The following is a 26,409-nucleotide window of genomic DNA, read 5'->3' on the forward strand; positions in this document are numbered from 1 at the left end:
ATAGTTTACCAAAAACTGTTCCAATTTATCAACATATATGCAGTAGCCTCTAGCCCAGTGATTTTTACATAGAAGCCACTCAATAGTATGTGAAACTGTTATTCAGAACATCTTTATTGGATATGTATTTTGTTATTATATATCAAGTGAGTAGTAAAGACAGGATCGTGGGATAGAAATTACAATAAAATAATGGAAATAGCTATAATTTATTGAGCTAATGATGCTCAGTGTCACCACTTGATGCGATAATAGATTGAAGAAGTGGATATATGAAGTGCTAGGGAATTAGGTAGCTTGTCCAGGGTCACCAAGAGGGAACAGGAATCATAGCAACAATAGCAGCAGGCATTTATTGAAGGTGTATTAGGCATCAGGCTGTGAACTTTATATGCATCATATAATTTAATTTGATCTTTACAATATGCTTTTTAAAATAGATCATACAATCCCCATTTTATAGACACACCACAGTAACACCAGGGTGCATGAGTTTCCCAGACGCTCAGTGGCCCATAGGAGAAGAGTACCCCAATATAGTTTTGAATGAGACTATCATGGACTTTCAGCATAAAGCAAGATAATCTGAACAGAGTAAAGAAAACAAAACATCACAGGTGAATTGTAGGATGCTGCAACTCACGAGGGCAGAAATGGGTGGGAGAATGGTTAGTTGTAGTCAAAGGAGAAAAATTGCCTGATTCTAAGGAGCCCTGGTTTTTCTCTAAAGAACCTAAATGAGTTTGCTTACAAAAAGAAGAACTGGGGGCCAGCAGTTAGCGTAATGGCTATGTCGCTGGACTCCCATGTAGTTGACCGCGGTTCGAGTCCCGGACCCGGTGGCTTAAACTCACGCCGGGTGCGTGTGTGTGCGTGCCCAAGATCCCGAGAGGAGAATGGAGGAGAAGGGATTGTGGCGTTGCCATTCGCCCTGGGGGGGGGGGGATTTCTCGCTTTCTATCTCTCTGTCTCTCTCTGTCTGTCTGGAGAGCGCAAGCGCCCTATAGCAAAAACTTCTCAAAAAAAAAAAAAAAATAGAGCTGCATCCAAAGAATCCACCCATATGCCATGTAAGATTAATTTCTTCCCCCCTAATCACTTCTCCACCTGTGTTTTACCTAGAGGGATCTGAAACTGTAGTTTGAATGTCCTCACTAAAATTTATGTCAAAATTTAATTGTCAATGTAACTGTATTTGGAGATGGGACCTTTCAGAAGTGATTAGGCCATGGAACTTTGAAATGTATATTCTGACTTAGTATTTATGAGTGCACTTAGTATAGTTTGCCAGATCTAACACTTAGGGGGCTGCAAACATTTTCTGCGTAGGGCTATATCATAAATACTTTAAATTGTGAAGACCATACAGTCCATTACAGCTACTGAACTCTGCTGCAGTAGAGCAAACATAGCCATAGACAGAACATACGGAATAGGTGTGGCAGGCCAGATTGGACCTACTAAACATAGTTTACCAAAAACTGTTCCAATTTATCAACATATATGCAGTAGCCTCTAGCCCAGTGATTTTTACATAGAAGCCACTCAATAGTATGTGAAACTGTTATTCAGAACATCTTTATTGGATATGTATTTTGTTATTATATATCAAGTGAGTAGTAAAGACAGGATCGTGGGATAGAAATTACAATAAAATAATGGAAATAGCTATAATTTATTGAGCTAATGATGCTCAGTGTCACCACTTGATGCGATAATAGATTGAAGAAGTGGATATATGAAGTGCTAGGGAATTAGGTAGCTTGTCCAGGGTCACCAAGAGGGAACAGGAATCATAGCAACAATAGCAGCAGGCATTTATTGAAGGTGTATTAGGCATCAGGCTGTGAACTTTATATGCATCATATAATTTAATTTGATCTTTACAATATGCTTTTTAAAATAGATCATACAATCCCCATTTTATAGACAAAGAAAATGAGGTTCCTCAAGTTTAAGTAATTTGCCTGATATCCCATAACTTGTGGGTAGTAAAAATAGAACAGGTCTGGCTGACTCCAAACCCCAGCACAATGATGGCTCTGTTCTGCTCTGAACGTCTATAATAGAAGTGTCTCCAGTGGAAGAATGCATTATTTATGCTGGAAGAGTGGGGTTATTTCACTTTATTGAATAAAACTGAAACTAAGTCAACATTTAAAGTCCTTTCCCTTCTGACTTTCCCATTTATCAACCTAGCTGCCCCTGTTTCCAGCTTAAGTCTCACAGATTGCTAAACTGGGTAGGGCTTCATAGCCTTCTGTGCAGGGTATACTTATGTATTTTTTTTTTTGAGGGTTTTTTTGCTATAGGGTGTGTGCGCTTGCCAGAAAGACAGAGAGAGACAGAGAGACAGAAAGTGAGAAATCATCCCCAGGGATTATGGCCACACTGCAATCCTTTTTCTTCCATTCTCCCCTTGGGATCTTGGGCACGCACATAAACCATCGGGAAGCCATAGGGTCCAGGACTTGAACTGTGGTCGACTACATGGGAGTCCAGCAACATAGCCATTATGCCAACTGCTAGTCCCAGACTTATGTATTTTCTTTCCTGTGCCTTTTTTTTCTCCACTGCCTCCCCATCTTCTCACCCACCAAGAATTTTCCAACTTCCCTTCTCCATTCTCGTATATTTGCTCTTGCTCTGCCTAATGCCACCAGAACCAGGAATTTTCCTTGCTTTCCTTGGTTTATGGCGAAATCTATAGTCTATACAGTCTTAGCAGAAAAGTCAATTTAGTGCTTTTGTGTACAGTACTTGATATGAATATTTAACTTTGTTTTCTATGTCTATATATGTCTCGTTTTCTCTTCAGTGAAATTTAAAGGACCAAACTCTGTCCTGTCTGCTGTTTCTCTATCATAACCAAATAGCACCACAGAGTGAGTACTAGATAAATACCTAATTAATTAAGTTGAACAAATAAAACTGTAAAATAATAAAGCCTTCACATACAGTTTAGAATTGTTAAAACAGTATTCATTTGTTAAATGAATATATTTCTATTATCTCCTAGAGGCATAAATTTAATGATGGGAAAGTCAAAGAGAGTACAACAAAACAGGGATGCTTTATGCAAGGGTCAACTAAGTATGAAAATAAAAATGACCTGAGAATCAGGATCCATTTTCTTCTTTTTATATATAGGAAAAGTTCAGGACTAAACTAAGCACTCAAGTTATATGACTGCTGTCGAGAAGGCACAAAGCGTGCCTCCATTGTTCCATCGTGGAACTGGTATGTAGCCGTCATCCCAGGCAGAACCAAACGTCAGCTAATAGGAAGGGCTCACTGTGCACAGGGCACTACTGTGCTAGGTATTTAGAAGGGGGTGGAGGCACTCACTTTATTTAATCTCTGCTCTTATGAAGCTCTCTGTTAAGATAAATGCATGGAAACAGGCGCACATATCCGTACATGTATTAATGAGGGAGCTAAATGATAGGATACAGAGTGTGGGGGAAGAGAATACAAAACAATTTAAAGTGTTCTCTTGGTATTCTGTATTTTGATGCCACTTTGAATTGATTTGTAGAACGGAGAGAAGATGAGTGGGACTGGAAATGCTGAAAGGAAGTGAATAAATGTGAATGTGTTTAGTGGGAGGGCTCGTATCTTGAACCGTTTGTGTTCACTTGCATCCCTAGCACTTCACTGGAGTGATCAATAGGTGTTTCATAATCCTCTCTTAGTTTCCCTTACAAGCAAACTTTACACACATTTTCCTTAAAAATAAACCCACCCATGGCTACTCATTTTATTTCTCTGGTCCTGCGTCCTCTTCAGACTTGCTTTTCTCCCCCTCATCTACAGAGTGAATCGTCTGCATCTTTTCTCATTTCTCCCCCTGTGAACACTCAACTGACCTCACTAAATTGTTGAGGGTTTCATGCTCTTCTTGACATTTTTTAGCCTCTGAAAGTTCTGTTGCTTTTTCTCAACCTATAAAGAGGCACATAAAGTCCAACTAGATTGACAGGCCAAGATCCATCTTCCTGGCTGACATGGACTGACTTCCCAAGAATGCTAGGGCCTGGCTCATGATCTATGAGATTCAGCGCCAGCAGGGAAGATTTCCAAACCCACATAAAGGGAAATCAATTATGTTGGGAATTCTGTATTGAGGCTCAAAAGACTTATTTCTCCAACATACAAAATACCACTACGTTAATTCAGGCTTGAAAGCAGAATTCTGAGCTAAAGCTACAGAACTGGTAAAGCAGTTTCAATAAGCTATACAATCACATACTTTCTGTACTAGCCCTGTGCCATAAACTAAAGCCTATTGTACTTATATTCTGCCTTTTTCCACTTTTCATGTCAAATGAAACTAAACTGATGCACCTATCTCACAGGTATCTGTAAAATTAATTTCTCTTTCATCCATACTGACAATAGCTTAGTTTATCTTGTTCACCTGCTCACTGAATAAGTACCATCCCAAACTGATTTTTTCAGTATTCACCACCTCCTTCAAGTTTCTACAAGATTTTAATCCTTGGAAGAGTTACTGCTATGGACTGAATTGTGTCCGCTTTCCCCTAAATTCTTATGTTGATGTCCTACCTCCGAATGTCACAGTGTTTGGAGATTGACCTTTAGGAGATAATTAAGTTCAGATGATGTTATAAGGGTGAGACTCTCATGATGGGATTAAAGCTCTTATTGGACTAGATAGCAGAGCACTCTCTCGCTCTCGCTCTCACTCTCTCTCTCTTTCTCTGACATTTGAGTACACAACCAGAGGTAGAAATCTCCAAGCCAAGAAAAGAGCCCTCACCAGAACTCACCTATGCTGGCAGCTAGATCTTGGACTTCCAGCCTCCAGAACTGTAAGAAAATTAATTTCCCTTGCTTAAGCTATTCAGTGTTTTTTTTTTGTTTGTTCTGTTTTTTTTTTTTTAAATGGATATCCTGAAAAGATGAAGTTGCCTTCCTAAAAAGTAAATTTTATTGTGTTGCTTCCAGTAAACCTTTGCTGTCAACATATGGCCCATATGCCTAGACACAGAATACAAAGCTTTTGAAAGTTCAGTTCCTTTGTGTAAGGAGTATCAACTATGCTTCCACACCCAAACACTCAATGTCCCATTCACACTTGACTCGTCATCACTCTTCAAACAAACCTTGCCCTACTATGGCTCTGGGCATTTGCATGTATTGTACTGTTACCTCTGTCTTTCATCATGTCTCACTTGAGAAGGACTTCTTAAAGATCATACATTATCTTTCTGATGATGAAATATAATAGGTGACCATTGTGTTCCTACAGCATTTTGTTCCTATCTCAGTTTGAGCAGTTATCAGACTTCAGGGGCTGCACCTTTTCTTTGTAGTTTAATAAAATGTAATGGGAAAGAAAAAAGTCTTCCCTGTAACTGAGATACCTGTGAGGGTTTCCACTCAAGGAGTAAGGGTCCTTGGCTTTGCATGGAAAGAATTCAAGAAAGAGCAATCTTGGAGAAAGAGTGAAAGCAAGTTTATTAAGGAAAGGGTACAGGTCAGATGACTTCACATGTGGAGCAGCCTCATGAGGGGAGATGTGTGAAGTTTTGTTCTCTCAGGTGGACTTGATCAGGGAGTAAGCAAGCCTTGAGAGGATGGGGAGAGCTGTTACCCAAAAGGTAAGATAGAAAGGCTACCACATAGGCCAGCAGCCCTGACCTTCAGTGCGTATTGGTTCATATGGTTTAATGCCAGGTAAGGGATGGTTTATTTAAAGCTTTTCCAGGAAAGGGGTAGTGGTTTTCATGAAACTGCTTTTCCTCCCATTTTCTGGTCTTCTAGGGCTCTTTTGGTCATTGTCATCATAATTGAAAACTGTCTAGGCCTGGGTGGGAGAGTCATTTAACATACTAATGTGATGTAATAGGGTACAATGAGTTTGAAGGTTAGGCAGAGGTCATACTAGATGCCATCTTTGTTCTTAATGGCTCAAACCTAGTTTCTCAGCCATTTCCTATTTATCAGGTTTTAACTAATTAATGCATGCTAAAAGATATGTATGCTCACTGGAAAGAGAAAGAGAGAAAGCACTCCCCTTGGGGTATTCTCATGTCACAATCCCTTCTCTATTTCTCCTCTCTAGATTGTGGCATGCACATGTGTACACACACACACATACACATGCCCAGCAAGTTTTTCAAGCTGTCATTTCATTACTCAAATCACATAGTCAGCCAAGCACAATCCATTTGCCTTAACTACCACGCCAGCAGGTGGCCCTGGTTTTATTGTTTTATTGTAGGTGTTGGAATGTCCCTCACCTAAGGTGCCTTCTCACCTTAGCAGAAGCTAGAGGGTAAGGGGTGGCAGTGGTAGGTGGGATGAGACCCTTCAGAGATGACTCATTTCAGTGTACCAGTACATACAGAATCTTCAGAAATGCAAATGAAGCTAGAGGATCAAGAAGGCTGAACTTGTCATAAGAAATAGGAGAGGCTTTGGGGTTTTTTTGTTTGTTTGTCAGTTTATGTATTAGTATAATTAAAGAATAGAGAAAAGAGGAAGAAGCAAGTAAACAGTTGTGTGGCGAGGTTAAAGCCCTGCCTGGTGGATATATTTAACAGGCATTTTTAAAAACAGAAAGTTAGGTGTAAAAGTTAAGCATATGGGTCTATCATATTTATCTTCCAAGTTCCAGCACAATGAAAAAAATATATATATGCCCACATGTACATGATCGATATTATAATAATACTGAAAAACAGGAAAGACATCAAGCAGTGCTTGAGGATATTAAGGGAATCTTGAAAGACTGCAGGAGGGATAATGAAGAAAAGTGAGAAGAGTCATCCATTGGCTAAAACCAGCAGAATGAGATCAGTTTTACAAGGGACCTCAGAGACACTCCAAACATCAGTGAAAGAGCCAGAGTAGGCTGGAGGCAGGGACAGCCAGAGAGACTGGGCCAAATGGCATTATCATTTTGCTCTTCCCAGCATTCACAGACATGGAGGCTGACTTTTGTTTCTTTGTTAGTTTTTGTTTTTTGTTTTTCTTGTAGAAAGTGAAACCTAGATGGAATTCTGTGTAGGTGTAGAAAAGAAACAAGTCAGTTAATATTGAAATAACAATGCTATATCCTCATAGAGTGAAACTTGAAGGAAAGGTATTTTTCCCAGGAGAGAAATACAGTACAATCTTCCATATCCAGAGAATCCTTAGCCTTCCTCTCTGCATTGCACTCACACTCTTTGAGTCTACACAGAGTTTGCTATCTGCCTTTCCATTGAAGGCACAATCTTGTTCAGGGTAAGAAGACCAGAAACAACTGCAAAAGAAAACCGTATTAACAGGTAAACTTGTCAACCCATAGCCATATGTCAATAATGAAGCATTCCCAATGTGGGACAAGACTAGCAATAGGGGGGAACCAGCAGTTAGCATAATGGCTATGTCGCTGGATTCCCACGTAGTCAACTGTGGTTCGCATCCCGGACCCAGTGGCTTAGAACTCACGCCGGGCGCATGTGCCTGTGTGCCCGAGATCCTGAGAGGAGAACGGAGGAGAAGGGATTGCGGCGGCGTGACCATCCCACCCTGGGGGTTGATTTCTCGCTTTCTGTGTCTATGTCTCTCTCTGTCTGGCGAGCGCACGCACCCTATAGCGAAAACCTCTCAAAAAGAAAAAAAAAAAAACTAGCAATAGGAAGGAGAAGGCAAAGATAAAAACATGGGATGTCAGATAACAGAAGAAATGCAGATAATTGAAGATAACAGAAAACGATTTCAAAAAATTCTAATTAGGAGTAATAAGGAAAAGTGTGAGAATACATCAGTCATTAGACAAGAATGGATTTATTGGGGAAAAAGAGCACTCAATAAATTAATTTAACTTACTCAAAGTTATAATTATCAAATTAAAATTTTATAGATAATATAAAAGATAGTGTTAAAGCTAAAATGAGTTATTTGGAAATTAAGTCAAGGAACTCTCTTCTCAAAAATATTGAAAATAGGACTAGGCAGTGGTCATGCAACTGGACCCATATGAGAAAAGTCATATGTTTGCATCCTGGGGCATCTCTGAGTATACAGGGTGTGTACAGATGTCCATGAACCTGGCGGGCTAGACTGGGGGTGGTGGTTTACAAGATAATGACCCCATAGGGGGAGAGGGTCCTTGTCTTTCTCTTTCTCTCTGTCTCTCTCATGGAAAAAATAAGGGGAACCAGCAGTTAGCATAATGGCTATGTCGCTGGACTCCCACGTAGTCGACCGCGGTTCGTGTCCCGGACCCGGTGGCTTAAAACTCACGCCGGGCGCGTGTGCTTGCGTGGCCAAGATCCTGAGAGGAGAATGGAGGAGAAGGGTTTGCGGCGTGACCATCCCCCCAGGGGGGTGATTTCTCACTTTCTGTCTCTATGTCTCTCTCTGTCTGGAGAGCGCACACGCCCTATAGCAAAAACCTCTCAAAAAAAAAAAGTAAGTACGCTTTTTAAAAATGTTGAAGATGGGATCATCAGATGGCGTAATAGTTATGTTGCTGGACTCCCACATAGTTGACCATGGTTTGAGTCCTGGACCTGGTGGCTTGAAAATCACGCCAAGCATGTGTGCCTGTGTGTGCCCAAAATTCCAAGAAAAGAATGGAGGAGAATGGACTGTGGCGTGGCTATCTCACCTGGGGGTGATTTCTCACTTTCTGTCTCTCAGCTAGCACATGTGCCCTATTATAAAAAGCTCTCTCCAAAAAATAAATAAATAAATAAATAAGTTGAAAATATTTAAGATGGTAGAAGAAAGATTCAGCGTACTAAACATCTGTATACTATGGTCTTAAAATGACAGGAAAAGGGACGATGAAAATGAGAAAATGACCAAAGAAATAGTAGAAAAAAAATCTCTGTCCTGAAAAAAATAACACAATTTTGGTTAACTAAATGTTGAATATGGTGAAGTAAGTTAGAAATAAATACAGCACATACTGAAGGAATTTCATGGATAAATAACAGCTATGAAAATAATTTTTTTATAGAATAGTTAAAAACAAAAACAGATACATTCAAAATAACAGAAATTAGGCTTATTTATAACACTTTATATTAAGACAATGTAACAATGACTTCGAAGTTCTGAGGGGAAAAAAAAGATTTTGAAATAGGTCTATATTCAATAAAAAAAAAAAAAATTAGCAGTAAGCCCATGACATAATGTTAAGGTGGCTGAATCCCACAGAGCTGACTGAGTGGTTTGATTCCCAGTCCCAGCAGCTTAAAAAATATTGCAGACTGTGTGCATGCATATCCAATGGTCATTTAACGATTATTTTCTAGGAGCTGAGTATGTAAAACTTAGTCACTGGTATAATCAGGGTGCCATATTACAGATGCAAAGCTTAAATAATATAAAAACATCTACCAATAGTTCTAATAGAGTTGAATGGTTCATTCTTTCTTGACCCACCATGGGCTTGATCTAATGTAAAATGTCATTAAAATTTTAGATCGCTCAGAGGTAGCTTAACTTCCAGTGTCAAAACATTTCAACTCTCGGGGACCAGCAGTTAGCGTAATGGCTATGTCGCTGGACTCCCACGTAGTCAACCGCGGTTTGAGTCCTGAACCCAGTGGCTTAAAATTCATGCTGGGCGCCTCGCCTGTGCATGCCTGCCCAAGATCCCGAGAGGAGAATGGAGGAGAATCGATTGCAGTGTGGCCATCCCCAGAAGGGGGGTGATTTCTCGCTTTCTATCTCTCTGTCTCTCTCTGTCTGTCTGGCGAGTGCACAAAAAAAAAAGAAAATAAAAAAACATTTCAACTCTCTGAGCTCATAATGTACATTTTATAAAAAACTATAACCACTACACTACCTTTTTTCAAAAAATAACGACTGGTAGGAATGAAAAGGAATTTTTAAATTAGGCAAACATTTTTCTAAGGCGTAAACTACCCGCATGGTAAACAGATGGCTTAGAAATCACCTAATTGTTAGGCAGAAAATCTGATGTTTATCTTCTCACCGGGAGCAAGAGTCTACCTTAAATAGAAGAGTTTGGAGTTTAAACTATGACAAGGATAAGTTCTTTTCAGTCTCTTTAATACAAACATTTCAGCAAGTCCAAGGACTGGATCTAATTTCAGGTAGTCTTTATAGGATATATTTTTAAAATATCTAATGTTCTAAACAAGAACGAATAGGCATATCTTCAATTAGTTTCTTCAAGTTTCATCTTATTCATAAATTGGAATGATATTGTGTTATTGAGAATATCAACATAGGCAAAATAACTAAGTATACTGTGAAGTGCTACACAAACATCACTGTTATTTTTATACTCTAAGTAGATAGATGTTTTAAATTATCAAATCATCTGTATACGTGTTCCATTGCTGCCCTTGATTTACATGAATAGCAAAATGCTATGTGTTATATTGTTCATCATTTATCAAACACTTACCATAGGTTTTACATTGCATTATCTGTCATGGCTAATTGACAGAGGAACACCCAAATTCTGATGAATGTAGAACCTAATTCTGCCTGCTGACGACTATTACAGACATCTCACCTCAGCTACATTCTGAAAATACATGGACAAATCTGGAGACAAGAGCAAACCTCTGAGTCTGGGATTTAGAAACAGCTGCATGTTTTTGGAATGCAGAGTGCAGTGTAGCACTCAAGAGATTCACAGGACTCAGAGCCTAAGTGGTCCTCTCATTCAGGTTCAAGAGTTGAGGTATTTTTCTGAGCACAACAAAAATGAATCAAAAGAGTTTTTCATTAGTGTATGTGTGTAGAAGGCAGAGATGGTGGTGCTTTGATGGTTAGACCTGTAGTTGGGAAATTAAACTGGATGCTAAACAAGACCAGAAACAGGCACATAGTGAGCGAATCCTGACATTTTCTCACTTAATTAAGAACAAGGTAATGTAGTTATCACCATCTCTATTTTACAAGTAAGCAAATAGAAACTATGAGAAACTCAGTAACTTGTCTTGTGTTGACTTTCAGATCTTTGTCTGATGTGAGTGCCCGTGGTCTTGAACTACCAAAGAAAATTCACAAGAGATGGAGTAATCGAGCAAGGAAGGCATTCTTCGATACGATTATAATATGAGTCAAGACTATTGCTGTAGGAAATAGAGATTGCATCAACTCTACTGAAACAGAAGGTGGGGAAGAGTTTCTGTCTGTGTTAGGATTTTTTGCCACAGGGCACCTGTGCTCCAGAGAGAGAGAGAAAGAGTGAGAGGAAAATGAGAAATCACCACTCTACTGGAGGAGGAGTGGTTGCCATGCCTCAATCTCTTTTCCTCCATTTCAATCCCTTTTCCTCCATTCTCCTCCTGGGGCTTTGGGCAAGAGGAGTTTTAAGCACTGGGTGGAGCTGAAAAGTACTACTGGATGCAACGAGGGAGGGGGAGTTGATCAATCTGATGAAGGCAAATGTGTTTGCTAAGTGATGCTCATGGAGGTTAGGCTCCCATCCTCCCATAGAGACTTGGGAGATGGAGGTGCTATCTCCTTTGATGATTACATTTCAAAGTGATGTTTCCTAGACCTTGAGAAAGATATTGTTGGGTTGTAAAACTGGCAGGAAGCAAGAAGATTTACAACTCAAAAGGCAGAGAAAGAATTTATGATTCCTATTTCTCTAAGTAAATGACCTAAGAAAAAGAAGTCAGGGTTCTATGGTTAGAGAGAAACCTGCCAGAGTCCACTTAAGCTGAGGAGAATGTTGAGACCATCTTGGTCACTACGTGCACAGCAAGTGGGCGCCGTGTAGGTGTTTCTTGATGTAATACAACCTTCCTTTCTTTAAATGCTCATAACGCTTCTGTATTAACTTTCTATTGCAATTGTAAAAAGTTCCCATACACGTTCCTTAAATTCTACAGGTCAGATGTCTCACTGAAGAGGAAAACAAGGTGTTGACAGGCCTGATTCCTTCTGGAGATGCTAGAGAAGAATCAATTCTTTGCCTTTTCCAGATTCCAGATGCCACAGACATTCCTTGGCTTGTCACTCCTACTCCTCCTCCTTTTCAAAACTAATACTGTAGTGTCCTCTGCTTTCTGATTCCTTTGCCACATGTTCTTCTCTGACTCCTGCCTTACTTTTTAGAGACCTCTCAATTGGGCTGACCCAGATCATCTAAAACAACCCCTCCCCCTGCCCCCTCAAGATCCTTCATTATATCTGCACACTCCTTTTTACCATGTAAGGTAACATGGTGAAAAGGTTTCAGGGATTAGGATGTGGACATCTTTAGGAGGTCATTATTTCACTTTCATGACTTTGTGTGTGCTACTTGTTCACTGTTGATTTCACTCCTTGTATCTATTCCCACCCTAACCACAGGCCTAGGAAAGAGAACTGGGGAATAGGATTTTTTACACACATGTATGTGAGCACTCACTACAGAGTTACTAACACAGTTTTACTAGAAATGACAGGTCTCTTACACTGTCTAACAAAGTCCAAAATGCAGAATATCAGGCTGGGGAAGGCCTGGCTTGATCTCCTCCTCCTTGAATGGCTCAATATAATGGCTAATATTGGGTTGTTAAAAAAGTCATGACATTTTTTTTTCTATATTTTCTGTGCAAAAATGCATCGTAGCTTTTCTGACAACCCAGTAGTTTTACCTTGTCAGATGTTTCCTGATGGTGCTGGTTTCACTTGCAAATTTCCATGTAATGCTTAGCCCTCTAGTTTGGGGATTTTAATTTTACTGGATAATGATCTTGGTGATTTTCAACATTTCCTGTTGCTTGTTAAACGGTCTGCCCGATTCGGCTCCAAATAACAGCTTTAAGCATACAAGTGAAAATTTAGCTCCTAGTATTTAACAACTACTGTAATTTTAAAATCTACTTTCAATTAAGAAAACCTTGTAATTCTAAAATGCGGTTGTGTTCCAAAGAAGTGCTGAAATGTCGACTGAATGCAAGTCCACTTTGCGTCTGGCAGAAACTGTGCAGTTGTCGTGGGGTTTGGCTGAAAAGCTCCCTCACTGGAGCCACTGACATCCTGATCTCGTGCAGCCCTGAGTGTCTTTATACCTCTCACCATGTTGTCAGAACAAGCTCCAGTAGTCAAAGGACACAGAAAGAGCTCGAATAAGTATTTGTCAAATCTAAATATATACAACTGACACTTTCAAGAAAATGTGCATAAGGGATGTATTGATTTAGGAAATGAAGATTATTTATGGTTCTGGACACAAGGTAGCTTTTGAAATTATGACAGTGATCTCTTTTATGGTACCAAAACACTATGTAGAGGGAACCAGTCTAACAAAGAGAAGAAGAATATTTAAAGTGGTACCCCTTTTAGAAACTTAGTCTTATAGGACACTGGCATTTATAAAACCAAGTTCAGATTTCACAGGAGACTTTGCTTGTATTTTCAGATTAAATTTAAGTTCCAATGAGTGTAGGTACTTAACCTTAAAAGTGTGTTAAAAAGATCATAGGCTTAAAATCCAACCAATGATCACTTATTGGACACTGGCTTGTTCCAGATGTTTGCAGGCATAAGAAAAGACAGAATTGCTTTTAAAAAATAGACGCTGTCATAGGTTAATATATGAATGGTAAAGCCATATGCATGTGCTAAAATGAAGAAAGGAACATATTTCTGGAATGGCATAGTTTTTGTTCCCTTGGCAATATTTATCCTATAATTGGGCCTTTCTTTTTTTTTTTTTTTAAATAAATGTCATTGAAAACATTTTATTAAAACTTGATGGTTTTGTTTGTTTATTTTTAAGAGATTATATTTCAACAGATGTATATCAAAAATGAGCTAGTTTGTTTTTTGTATTTCTGTTATTTATGGTCTTTTTTTCTATCCTCACTCAGCCTTGGAGAATTGTTTTGATTAGAGAGAGGCCTTTGAGTTGGTTCGTAGTGCGTGCTTCATGGCTTGTGCAGGCAGGTAGGCAGTTTTCTTCTTGTCTTTTTGTCTGGCCAAGGACATCTACATTTCATGTCAATAGGTATGCAGAAATTTATAGGCGGGGGATGAGCACACGTTTCTGTTCTCCATAGACACAGGACTAAAAATAATCAAATTGAACACACTTATATTTGAGAGGGCTCAGAATTTATCCTTCGTCTTGGTTATACACGTTCTTCCTTTTAATATGTAGCTTTTTAAAAATGCCAGAAGACATTTAAACAGTTTTTATTAAAGCAGGAACACCTTGGTGACACGTTTTGAAGGTTTTCTTTCAATCTCCCGAATTCTGGACTGGGTGGATCTGGGGTTTACGCCTACGTCAGGCAGCCTGATGTATCCATTGGCTCTTCTGTTGGATATTGTGATTTCGTTTTTCCTACCTGATGATTTCAGTGATATGGTTCTGCTGCCCCTATTAAGAGAGGCATTAATTCAAACTTTTAAAGAAATTATGAGAATACATTATTTAGAGGAGTTTATTATACATCACAAAGAACTTTTTGAGAGCCAAAAAAGATTCTAAGAGAAAGAAAGGCCTGGTGTGTTGAACTACACTGATACTCATCATTACTGCATTGATACAGACCAGTTTGATCAAACCTGTTAGCTGACTTTCTGGGATCTATCAGTTTGAATTTATTTGTCAGATAATTAACTCAATACTAAGTAAAAGCAATCCTCCAAATTCCACCATAAAGTTGTAATACCGAGCCTGGTATGGGGCATTAAAACTCATCTCAGCAAACAGGTTTCTGAAGTGTAGCGTTTTATTTCATGCAGAGAACGGACTGATTAGTTTCCCAAACGATAAACATTTTTTTTTGGCTTCTGAAACCGATTACTCCGTTGTCTTCATTACTCACAGATCAGCTTGCCATATTCTGTAACAAAGGCTGGGGCTAAACCCATCTTAGCTGTTGCCCACAACTTATGAAGAGATAATCCAGTTCATAGGAAATGAGGTACTTCAAGTATTCGATGAATGGAAAGTATTTCTCTGTCAGCATGGATTCAGCTACAAATATGTCTCATACTGATCTCTGGACTACTGCTGTATGCCACATTGATCCTTGCAGGAATAATTGTAAAGAGTTTCCAGGATTTCTTTTACTATCAGAAAAAACACCCTGGAATCACTTTGCCCATGGTTTATAGTGAGAAACACCAGTCTGAGCATTTTGAGCTTATAACCGTGGATAAGGTGTGTAATTTGTTTGGTGCGGAGTTCTGTGACATGAAAAGTAAATTACTATTAGGAGGGGTAGTGGGTAGAGAGATCTTCTCATAAAGAAAGAAAAAAAAGAAAAAGAAAATTATTTTTCAGCAAGAATTTTTAAGGTCTTATTTTTTTTTCCCCAAACTTGCTGGCTTGATCCTACTCATCAGCCCTCCATTGCCACCCCATGAAAGCACATGGTTTTTAAACTGATAAAGCAGGTAAACATGGGTTATGCCTTTTCCTCTGCCAATGTTGTGAAAATATCCTGGTTCATCGGAAGAATTGCTGACAGATTAAAATGAATAAAATGCCATCATTTTTGCTCAAATTGGATAGCAACGCATGTAAAACATCCCTAAAATTGTGCGTGCCCTTTGACCCAGAGAAATCACTTTTCAGAATATGGAAATAATCATTTGTCTGAGCCAAGATTTTGCTGCATAACCATGGCAGATTAAAATAGGTAAAAGTGGGAACAGCTTGAATGTCCAACTGTGGTCTGAATAAAGATTCTGAGGTAAAATCTAGCACAAATGTAGACTCATACCATTACTTCACAGCAATGTTATACTCTTACATTCATTAAAAATGTATCAAGACGCTACTCTAAGAATGACTGTAAAGTGATAAGGAAGAAACACATGGTCTATGATCCTATTAAATTTACATTATGCATGAAGAATTGACAGTGATAGAAAAAGAAGTTTAATACACGTTTTAAAGAAAAAATGAGGTGCCTTAACCTGGATTTCTCTGGATGAAAATCCGACAACAGATGGCTTATTGTGTTATTGTTTTATTGGGGTATGTAATCTCAGGACCTACCAGTGGGAGACAGGGGAGTGAAACAATGAAGAAAGGAGAGCTAAAAGAAGGTGTTATTGACCTGATCACTGATAAGAGAAACTGATTGCTGACTTGGTGAGACTGAACCCTCCTTAAGAACCCATGTGCACTTTATATTTAGACTCTGTAGGGTGTGCATGGGGAATAGAAATGGATAAGGCTGTGTCAAATGGCTCTGTCTTTCATTAGGTAGTTTTTCACTAAGGAGTGTTAATTCCTTGTAATTAATGCAGGCTTCTCATTAGTAGGTGGGCACTGAGGGGGTTCATTTGTAGGCATCCTTCAAGGCATGTCAAATATACCTTTGTGAATGTCAGAGGCCACCTAGAAGTCTGGGCATATAATGCATGCAAGAAATTGAGCAGATTACAGAGTAACACAAATACCATGATCTTATTTTTGGCATGAAAATTATTAAAATAATCATAATGCTAGGCCCAGCCATGGGAGTGTGCATTGCCGACACTGTGCTCCACAGGCTGAATGATAGTTCATTTCCTGGTCTAACCTCAAGGTGAGGTGCAATGACTTGTGCCTGTAATCACAGAGGCACAGGATGCTGAAGAAGAATGATCTCAAGTTTGAGACTGGCCGGGCACCCAAGCAAGAGCCACAGAGCAAGAAATGGGCATGATGGTACATGCCAGTAATCCCAGCTAACTGGGAGACTGAGGCAGGAGGATTGTAGTATAGCAAGACCTTTCTTAAAAACAAGAAAACCCCCAAAACACACACACACACACACACATACACACACACACACACACACACACACACACACTGCTTATAGATGACTTTTGGGAATATGATTTGTATTTTTTTCTTATTTTTCTTTGTTTTTCTGTTTTGTGTATATGATGAACATGGATTGCTTTCGTAAAATGAAAGAAATTAAAAAGTATTTGTAAAAGGAAAATGTATTATTCTCCATATTTAACACATTTTGATTTTCTCCAATGGTTGGTTAGATTTAGCCTAATTTCTCTAAATTGATCTTGGTTAATAATGTAGAAAAGGATTATCAACTCTAGCAAGTGATTGAGCTGCCAAGTTAATTACTAGTTCCCTATAATCTGCGTATATAAAAATAATGCTAATGACCTCATCATCACAGGGTATATCCCTGAACTCTTAAGAGTTTACAAATGATAAGAAAGATGAGAAATAAATGTAAGTCAATATGTCAAACACACAGTGTATTAGATGGTAAAGAAACCTATCCTATGTAGAAAACTGAAATCTGGAGGCGGGGTAAGAATATAGGGTTTTGGGAACCAGCAGTTAGCGTAATGGCTATGTGGCTGGACTCCCCCGTGGTCGACCACGGTTCGCGTCCCAGACCCGGTGGCTTAGAACTCACGCCGGGCGCGTGTGCGTGCGTGCCCAAGATCCCAAGAGGAGAATGGAGGAGAAGGGATTGCGGCGTGGCCATCCCCCCTGGGGGGTGATTTCTCGCTTTCTGTCTCTATGTCTCTGTCTGGTGAGTGCACGCGCCCTATAGCGATAATCTCTCCCCCCACCAAAAAAAAAAAAAGAATATAGGGTTTAATATGCAATTTTACTTTTTATTCCTTATTGTGTTTTAAAGTTTTTATTTATTTCAAGGGAATGAAAGACAGAAAGACAGGCACCCCCAGTAGGATCTTCATACCCTGATCCAACACAATCTCAGCTAGCCCCCTCAGAGAGATCTTGGGCTGCAAGCACAGACCCTCTGCCACCTGAGTCCTGTTGCATTACCACTGTGCCGCCATGTGGTCCTGAATAGGGTGTAATTTTAGATCAGATGATCAAAGAATAGCTCACTAATGGGTTGACATGGACGAAAGAAATGAGGGAAGCGAGGGAGTGATTTTAGAAATGATTTGGAAGGACATTTGCAGAGGAAATGACAAGTGCAAATCCCTGAAATGGGAATGGACCTAGCATGTCCAAGGAGGAGCAGAGATGCTGCAGTGGTGAAGCCAAGTGAGGGGAAGAGTGGTAGAACCACACCTTCACACAGTACGTACGCAGTAAGCATCAGGTGAACTGCAGTAATTGTAGTTTTGAAATCAGAAGCCCATAGATTCTGTTTCTTCATATACCTCAGTCTTAGTGCAATGTCTGCACACGGTAGATTCATAATTATTTTATTCTGTCATCTTTGGTTTATCTAAGATGTTAGTTTATATTTTAGAATATATAAATTTGAGGAGATTTTTGCTATAGGGCATGTACACTCACCAGAGAGAGGCAGAGAGACAGAAAGTGATAAGTCAGATGGCCGCGCCACAATTCCTTCTCCTCAGTTCTCCTCTTGGGATTTTGGGCATACACGTACTCTTGCCCAACATGTTTTACGCCGTCAGGTCTGAAACTCACACCGTGGTCAACTATGTGGGAGTCCAGCAATATAACCATTACACCATCTGCTGGTCCTATATTTTAGAAATACCTTACAATATCTGTTTGTCAGAGTACCTCATTGATGATGAGCTTTGTGAGGGCAGGGCTGTGCGCGTCTTGTTCATTGGTGTAATTCCCACCTGGCACATTCATCTTTTGAAAGAATAACTTACCACCTTTCTCATGGAAAGTTCCAGAACTGAGATCAATCAGGAGGAGAGAGAGAAAACTGTCAAAACTGGCTGGATGACAGCATGACGGAGGCTTCCTAAGCAAGTTGGACAGATACACCAAGCTGGCGACAGTGGCTGTTTGTCAGGTGAATGGATGATAGTCTTTCTTTCTAGATTTCTTCACTTGTGTGTATTTCACTCAAATATGCAAAATTAAAACAAATGCATTTTTAAAGGAACACAGTGTGCCAGCCTGATCTTCCATATTCATACTTTGTGCCTCAAGTCTTTCAAATGAATTGTCCCTTTTACTCTGAATACTTCCTTCCTCTCCTCTTTGTGCCAGCAAACCTACTCAGTTTTAGCTTTCAGGACAAATGCCATTTTCTCTGAGAAGCCTTACCTGTCTCCAGCACTCGTTCATATTTGCCTTTCTATAGGATCTGTCGGCCTCCTGATTTCTCCAAGAGCTCAGCCAACTATCCTGTAATTAAATAACAATTAGTATATTACCTGTTCAGCCGCTTACTTCCTCTGAGAAATGTGATGTCACAGGACAGAGGCTATGTCTCTCTTGGTCATTCCTGTCTCTGATGCTTGAAAAGTACTTAACAACAGAGTACTCTAATATTTACAGAGATTAAAAATGATTCTTTAGATAAGCATGATTTTAACTTCAGAAAAGATTCCGTCCCAGCTATTTTGTTAAAGAGTTTTAATTTAAACATATAAACTGAATCAAGTAATCCAGAAATAAAGTGTTTATTTAAAAAAAGGGAGAAAAACATGTTAAATCTCTGGCCGCTGGAAGTACTTCCCATCACACTAAAAATATCACCTACTATGTTATTAATACTCTGTCATGCAGATATGATTGAGTTAACTTACCTCACAGAAATAATGAAAATCTGTCATATATCAGCTTTTGCTCGAGTGTATCTGATGCCAACTATGTGTTTCTTTTTAAAGATTGTGATTCTTTATTTTTTTTATATTGGTTCACCACAAAGTTATAGCAAACTACAGAATTCTGCTACAATTACCAAACACTGCATAATTTCTGTCTAATTATACAGAACTAATGTGCAACCTCTCTGTATTAATAATAAAGCAATTAACCTAAAATACCAAATTGGTGTGAGTTCCTTGACTATTTTCTCATTACTGCAGTCTGTTCCCAGTTTTGAACAATTCTGCATTGTACTTTATAAATGTGAACTCCAGATAATGTTTATTTTTACATTGATCACAATAGCCTGAACAGTCATCACCTTCAGTTTCCTCACCTTTTCCCTTCCCCAAATCTATGTGTGAAAGGTGAACTCTGCAATAGGAATTCATTATAAGGCAGATGAATTTATGGACAATAGGAACGTTAAGAGACATAATATTATATTATCAGAGTCCTCTGAATTTACTTTTCTTCCTCTTTATAATACCAATAGATCTTGTAAAAGACACTTCCATTGTGTCTGACACTTCTGATGTTATGGTGTCAATGGAAGTATGTGTGAAAACCATTACCTTGTCAATTCCGTGATGTCAATGGCAAGTCGATGTCAATGAAAATGTATAAGGTTCTTCCATTATCATTGTAACAGCTTCTCTAGTCTTTTCGATGTAGCAAAAGACACGAATCCATAAGAAAGACTAACTATCTGAAATTGCCGCCTGCTTTTTTTGAAATTAAAGCTAAGGTATTGCATTTCTATTCTTACAGCTTAGCATTAGCAAAAATATATAAAAACATAAATAAATGATCAGCAGTTATTCTTTGTAGTTGAGAATGTAAATGACTTACAGTTGTGAATTTTATGAATGACTGGTACACATAACAGACAATTCTTGTTTATAAATGGAAATAATGAGATTTTTAGCTGTAGATAATATGATATTTTGAAAATTCACTATGGAACACTTGCGAAAGCAGGAAGGTCACTGGAAGCAATTACTTAACCTAAAATCATGCCCACTGAGAGCAGCAATGTCCCTGTTGTGATATTGAACTATGTCCCATAGTGATTTCCCAGGAAAAGAGTAATCATGGTTTATCACTAATCTTAGGTAAATAACACGTGTAATAAAATAAGTACAGCTTACATTGTGCTTCTACATCATTCATGTTTCTTTCTCGTATGTACAGTGTGGTTCAACAAGCCCACTCACTTTTTTTCTGACCCTTTAAATATACATTTGCCTCAGTTTACTTAAGCAGATACTGAGTATTTATACAAGTGCTTGAGCAGATACTGTTACCATACAAATCTGTCTCTCTCTCCTCTCTCTAATTCAGTGACATCATTTGTTTTAGGTCCTAACCATTGGACATAACAGGATTTGTGAACATACTTGTAAAATATTAGAAATTTGATTAATTTTTTTAGAGAGATTTTTTGCTATAGGGCTCATGAGACAGACCAAAAGCTCTTGGTCACTCCCCCCCCCACACACACACACCAAGGGGGATGGCCTCACAATAATCCCTTCTCTTCCCATTCTCCTCTCAGGATACTGGGCACTCATGCATATGTGCCTGGTGTGAATCCTAAGCTGCCGGGTACAGGACTCAAACCACTGTCGACTATGTGGGAGTCCACTAACATAACCATCTGCTGGTCTTTGAATTTGATTAATTATTTCTAACAGGTTCTTCATTAGTTTTTTGGCACTTGGAATTCTTAAAATGATCAAAAAAAATAAAAATTAGAAATGCATACATTAGTGTGTGTATATTTCTATTTTTAAAGACCTGACATTGTGAAAGGAGACAGAAACCCATTATATACACAGATTATAATGCCAAGAAATGTGCTTTTATTTATTTATTTAATTTTACACCTGAAGTCTTGAGAGACTTCACAGAAGAAAGCTATTTCATTTGAGCCATCTTAAAGGACATATAGGATTTTGTAGGTATGAAGTGCCATTCCCAAATTGCATGGATTAAATAAATTGATAGATAATAAAAAATACTATCAGTAGTATAGTTTATTTGTAAATATATATATAATTGTGTATATTTGTGTTTATGTATAAAATCACATTGCTGTGTTTTGATTTGATTCATAGCTATAAAACATCACATTTTTAATTAGGGTTTAAATATGTTATGGCTATAATATCTAAGCATTTCCTTCTAATCTTTTGTTTTCAGCATTTTAGTGTTTGCAGATGGACAAAAAGTAATCAAAACTTTCAGGCTGTAGATAAATTTTTCTGCTACTTCTGAGCAATTCTGATGAAAATTTGAGAAAAGAGAAAGTTGAACCACTGAATCAGGTAAGATGTTTAAAATTTGTCTATGGATTTCAATGAGTAGTGCATAGTTTCTGATTTCCCTTTTGGGAACTAATCAAGAGTTGACCACATTTAAAGCACATTCTTCTGTGTGTAGGTGTGGTGTAGGTATGTGTGTGTGTGTGTGTGTGTGTGCGCGTCTGTGTGTGTGTGTGTGTGTGCATATCGAAGGTTATGAAAACTTTTTGAAGATGTTGTTTTCTATTATATGCTATGAACCAAAAAAAAAAATAAGGAAGGATATCATTAAAAAGAAAATAATGAGGCTGGCTACTGTTTTAATGGTTAAGAAGGCTAGATCCCACATGGCCGACAGCGTGATTGAGTCCCTGACCCTGCAACTTAAAACCACATCAGGTGCATGTGAATGCATGCCCCAAATCTCAAAAGGAGATTAGAAGAGTACAACTTGCAGCGTGGCCATCCTCCCTAGGCAAAGACTTCTCACTTTCTCTCTCTCTCTCTGACAAATGCACCTGCCCTACAGCAAAATTAAAAATTTAAAAGATAAAAGGAGAAAATAATCTAGTTTAATAGTCCTTTTTGAAGAGGAAATTCCTATTGACTAATCCTTATAGATATAATATTCTTCTTTGTTTTTATCCATTTATAGAGTTGGGAGTTGGGAAGAAAGGGGCTGAGAGCAAAGATAAAAATATGTGTGCATCTAGGTTTATCTATTATTGATATATTGGTATCTACATCTATAGCTACAAAATATACACAGTCAAATATGTAATGACATTTCAGTTAACAGCAGACCACATATGTGATGATGTTCCCATAGTATTACAATAAGCTACACCCTATACCCTAGATGGGTGTTAGGCTGAGCTGTCTGGCTGTGTAAGAATGCTCTGTGATGTTCACACGGTGGTGGAACTGCCTAATGATGCATTAGTCAGGATGTAGCCCTCTCATTAGGTGACACATGACTGGGGAGAGAGTGAGAGAGAGACATCTAGAGATAGAGGGAGAAGTTTGAAAAAAACTAATAGGAGAGAAGAGAACAAGAAACTGATGTTACTTGGAGGAAATAAAATTAAATATTAGACTGAAAGCTCTGCTCTGAACTATGAAATCTGATATCTCTGACTGGGGAAAGACTGTGTGAGAAAACTCTCTCCTCATCACAGTGCTCCATTTTCCCACGTGTGAACGTGAAAAGAGAAAGCACCGCTAGCAGTGCCAAATGGGTTGAGTAATTTTCCACTTCTGGATCAGACACGTCCGTACACAGCCTGAATCACATACAGGCAGTATGTCTTCATATCCTGAATCCAAGATGTTGCAGACAATTCAGACAGTGTTTTCATTATAAAGACAATAGTGAAAGAAAACAGAATTGCTCACTTCAAAATTTGAATCGAACCACACAGGGGTGGAAAAAACATATCCCCAATGCTTGGCTTGATTTTTCTTAAGGGTGGGAGGTTGTCATTCTTCTCCTAGCAGGAAGGATTTGGGTAAACTGAGCTATGTTTCCTCCATTAAGTCATTGGCAGTCTTGATCTTTCCGTTTTGTCATTGTCAAAAGGCGGAGATGCTGAAAGACAACACAGAATTCCTTACTAGAAGCTGACTTCTCCAGCAATGGCAAGTGTTATTTACCCCTGAGGTCAAGGGCTGTGCGAATCAATAGCACCCATTCTACATAGTCAAATTTAAATGGTGAGTCAGTTCACATAATCCAAATTCATGTCAGGTGTCCAAGAACTGTTTAAAAATACGTTGCTGTCACCCAGTTCTTAAAACTGATTAGCAGCAGATTATGAGAGACCATTCTATCAATGCATCAATATATCTTGATGCACTAGTGATTTTTTTTTTTTTTGCGGGGGGTGTTTTTCCTCATATTTAGCTGCTTATAAAGTACTTTTTGATACATATTTATTTTCAAGTACCATTTAGAAAATATTAACTAGAGTTGCTGCATCCACAGAAATTTTAAGCCACTTATTTTGTTTCCAATTAACAAATGTATTTCAAAGGCGGAGAAAGCTGATTAAAAAATCTGCCACACAGCCACTTTATAATACAAAATAATTTATCTCAAATGAAATTCAAAAATTTAAAAATAGAGTCTATTTGCCAAGCATATAATAGTTAATAATGCCTTGATTTTTTTAAAAGCATTTACTTAAACTTTGACATATTTAGTGTTACAAATTCTGACTTAAAAGTAATTTATGTAATGTTGAGTAATTCTATTGAGCTAAGTGCATCTAATCAGTAGTTCCCAAATTTTATCAAGGATTTATGGATTGCTAGGGTCCACTTTATGTTATTGTACTTAGACATCACAAAAACTTGACAAAAAAGTAGTTATTACTGAATTATCATACCCATTCTATGGATGAGAGACTGACAAGAGATTGAGTAACTTGTCCAAAAGTTGCTTGGTGATTGAGAGCTATAGTTAAAATTCATACTCTGTTCTGTATAATTACACAGGCCGTACATGTTCACTCATGCCATTCTTTCTAAGAATTAGAAAAATTGTAGAATCACAGAAATACTCTGGTTAGTATTTTTGTGTTCTATGTAAGTCTGGTTCACTCCGGGTTGAGTTTTTTGTTTGTTCGTTTTTTAATACTGTACATAAGTGGGATAGTATAAACGTGAGAATCTAGGAGAGTTGCAAAAGAGGTGGAGATGCACGTCGCAGATCAGCATCAGGGAGGTTATGTCTAGAAGTATCAATGTTAGGCCTGATCCTCTTTATTCAAAGTGAGGTCCAATAACCAGCAGCATCAGGTTCACTTGAGAGCTTGTTAAAATGCAGCACCCAGGGACCAGCGGATGGAGTAATGGTTACATCGCTAGACTCCCATGTAATCAAAGGTGGTTAGGTTCCCGGCTTAAACTCACACTGGGTGCCCAAAAGGAGAAGGGATTGCAGTGTGGCCATTCCCCGTGCGGGTGGTTTCTCAATTTCTGTCTCTCTGTCTCTCTCTTTCTGGCAAGCGCATGTGCCCTATAGCAAAAAATCTCTCTCTAAAAAAAATGTATGTATATGCAGAATTTCAGCCCACCAGGTGACATGAAGGTTGAAGTGGCTATATTCTATGTGGCCAACATTGTGATTTTTGTCCAGACTCAGCGACTTGAAAATCACACCCAGCACATGTGTGTATATCCCCAAAATCCTGAGTGCAGAACAGAGAAGGGATTTGGGGATGGCTCTCCCTGCTGGGGAGTCATTTCTCACTTTCCTTCTGCCCCACCCCCTGTCTTTCTCTGGTGAGCACACACACCCTATAGCAAACAAACACACAGAAAAAGAAATACAGAATTTCATTCTCACCTATGTCCTGCCAAGTTAAGAATTTCCATTTTAACCAGATCTCTGGGTGATTAATAGGTATGTTAAATTTTGAGAACACTGGTCTTGGTGACTGATTCTATCAAACAAGAAGCTGAGTTAGTATTTTCACTTACTTTGGAGAGCTTGGGTTGACCCGCAGAGTTGTCTATAAACCTGGGGCTCAGTTCTCTAATGAAGAGGGAGACTGCTCAGGAGGGGTTGCCATGGGATTTAGAACAGCTAAGGCACCAGCAATCTTTCTAGCCAGACTCAGGGGAAATCACATCAAAATAGTAGAGACTTGGCAAGCTGCCAACATTATCACAATAGCTTCTTTTTCATTCTTTTTCACTTTCTGTCCAGACCTGTGTCCTGTGCCCATAGACACTTTCACTTCAGCTCCAGTCTGGGCATGAAGGGAACACGGATGATGTCAAGCGTATATGCAGAAGGCTTACGCTTCTATAGTATTTACAGAAAGCAGTGATTGTTTCTAATGTATTATCTTTCCTATAATCCTTATAGTAATCTTCAACTATGTGTTATTATGGTTATTTGCAGATGAGGATGTCAAGGTTAGAGTGATTAAATCATTCCTGCAATGTCACATAGCTACTAATAGAAGAGTAAATGTAGAGGATATCCATGGTGAGAGAGATTTTAAAAATAAGCACCCCCAGTGAAGTAGTGAACAAGGGTTTCAGACAGAAAAAGGAGATAGATTTAGTTAGAGAGAGAGAGAACAAGAGCGAGAGTGAGTGAGAGAAACATACACGGGCAAAAATTTAAGGGAATTACCCAAGACCTCTGAGACTTTATATCTCTTTGGAATCTAAATTTAATACTGGTTTGTCAGCCAGGCCATGAGGTTATTTTTTATGTGAGCATATAATTTTCATACCATGGAGAGAAAGGAAAATCTTGTCTAGATATAAACCTTTACTAGTAAAAGATTTCTATTGTATTAATAATTTTATCAAATTAAAAGGGCGTGACATTAAATTATAACCTTAACTGTCATAATAATATGGCATAATAGCATAATTATGATTAAATTATTATCACTATTATATCTGTCACAGATGAATCTCCTGGATAGATGAAAAAAAATCTTCCTTGTTCATTATTTTACCTTCCCAGCAAGTGTCCTATCATCATGTTAGAAATTCACATAATGTCCTTGAGAGCTGGAATTTCTGTTAAAAATTCAGAGTTACACTGAAGTATGTAAAACCTACAGATGGCAGAGTGGAATTCCTGCT

General features: G+C 38.5%; 1 long non-coding RNA gene across 2 annotated transcripts in view; it reads left to right on the plus strand.

Annotated features, from left to right (window-relative positions):
* The first annotated feature begins 10,967 nt into the window (after nt 1-10,967).
* LOC102481431 (uncharacterized) overlaps nt 10,968-26,409 on the plus strand; it is a 45,531-nt gene continuing 30,089 nt past the window's right edge. The window contains exons 1-4 of one of the 2 annotated variants that reach the window (XR_003548005.1): nt 10,968-11,123; nt 18,562-18,689; nt 21,698-21,822; nt 23,378-23,511. This is a non-coding gene — a long non-coding RNA (uncharacterized LOC102481431). The remainder of the gene's footprint in view (nt 11,124-18,561; nt 18,690-21,697; nt 21,823-23,377; nt 23,512-26,409) is intronic. The other variant, XR_337481.3, reaches the window with a different exon arrangement.

Source organism: Tupaia chinensis, unplaced genomic scaffold, assembly GCF_000334495.1.
Source record: "Tupaia chinensis unplaced genomic scaffold, TupChi_1.0 Scaffold146687_1, whole genome shotgun sequence".
Taxonomy (NCBI): Eukaryota; Metazoa; Chordata; class Mammalia; order Scandentia; family Tupaiidae; genus Tupaia; species Tupaia belangeri.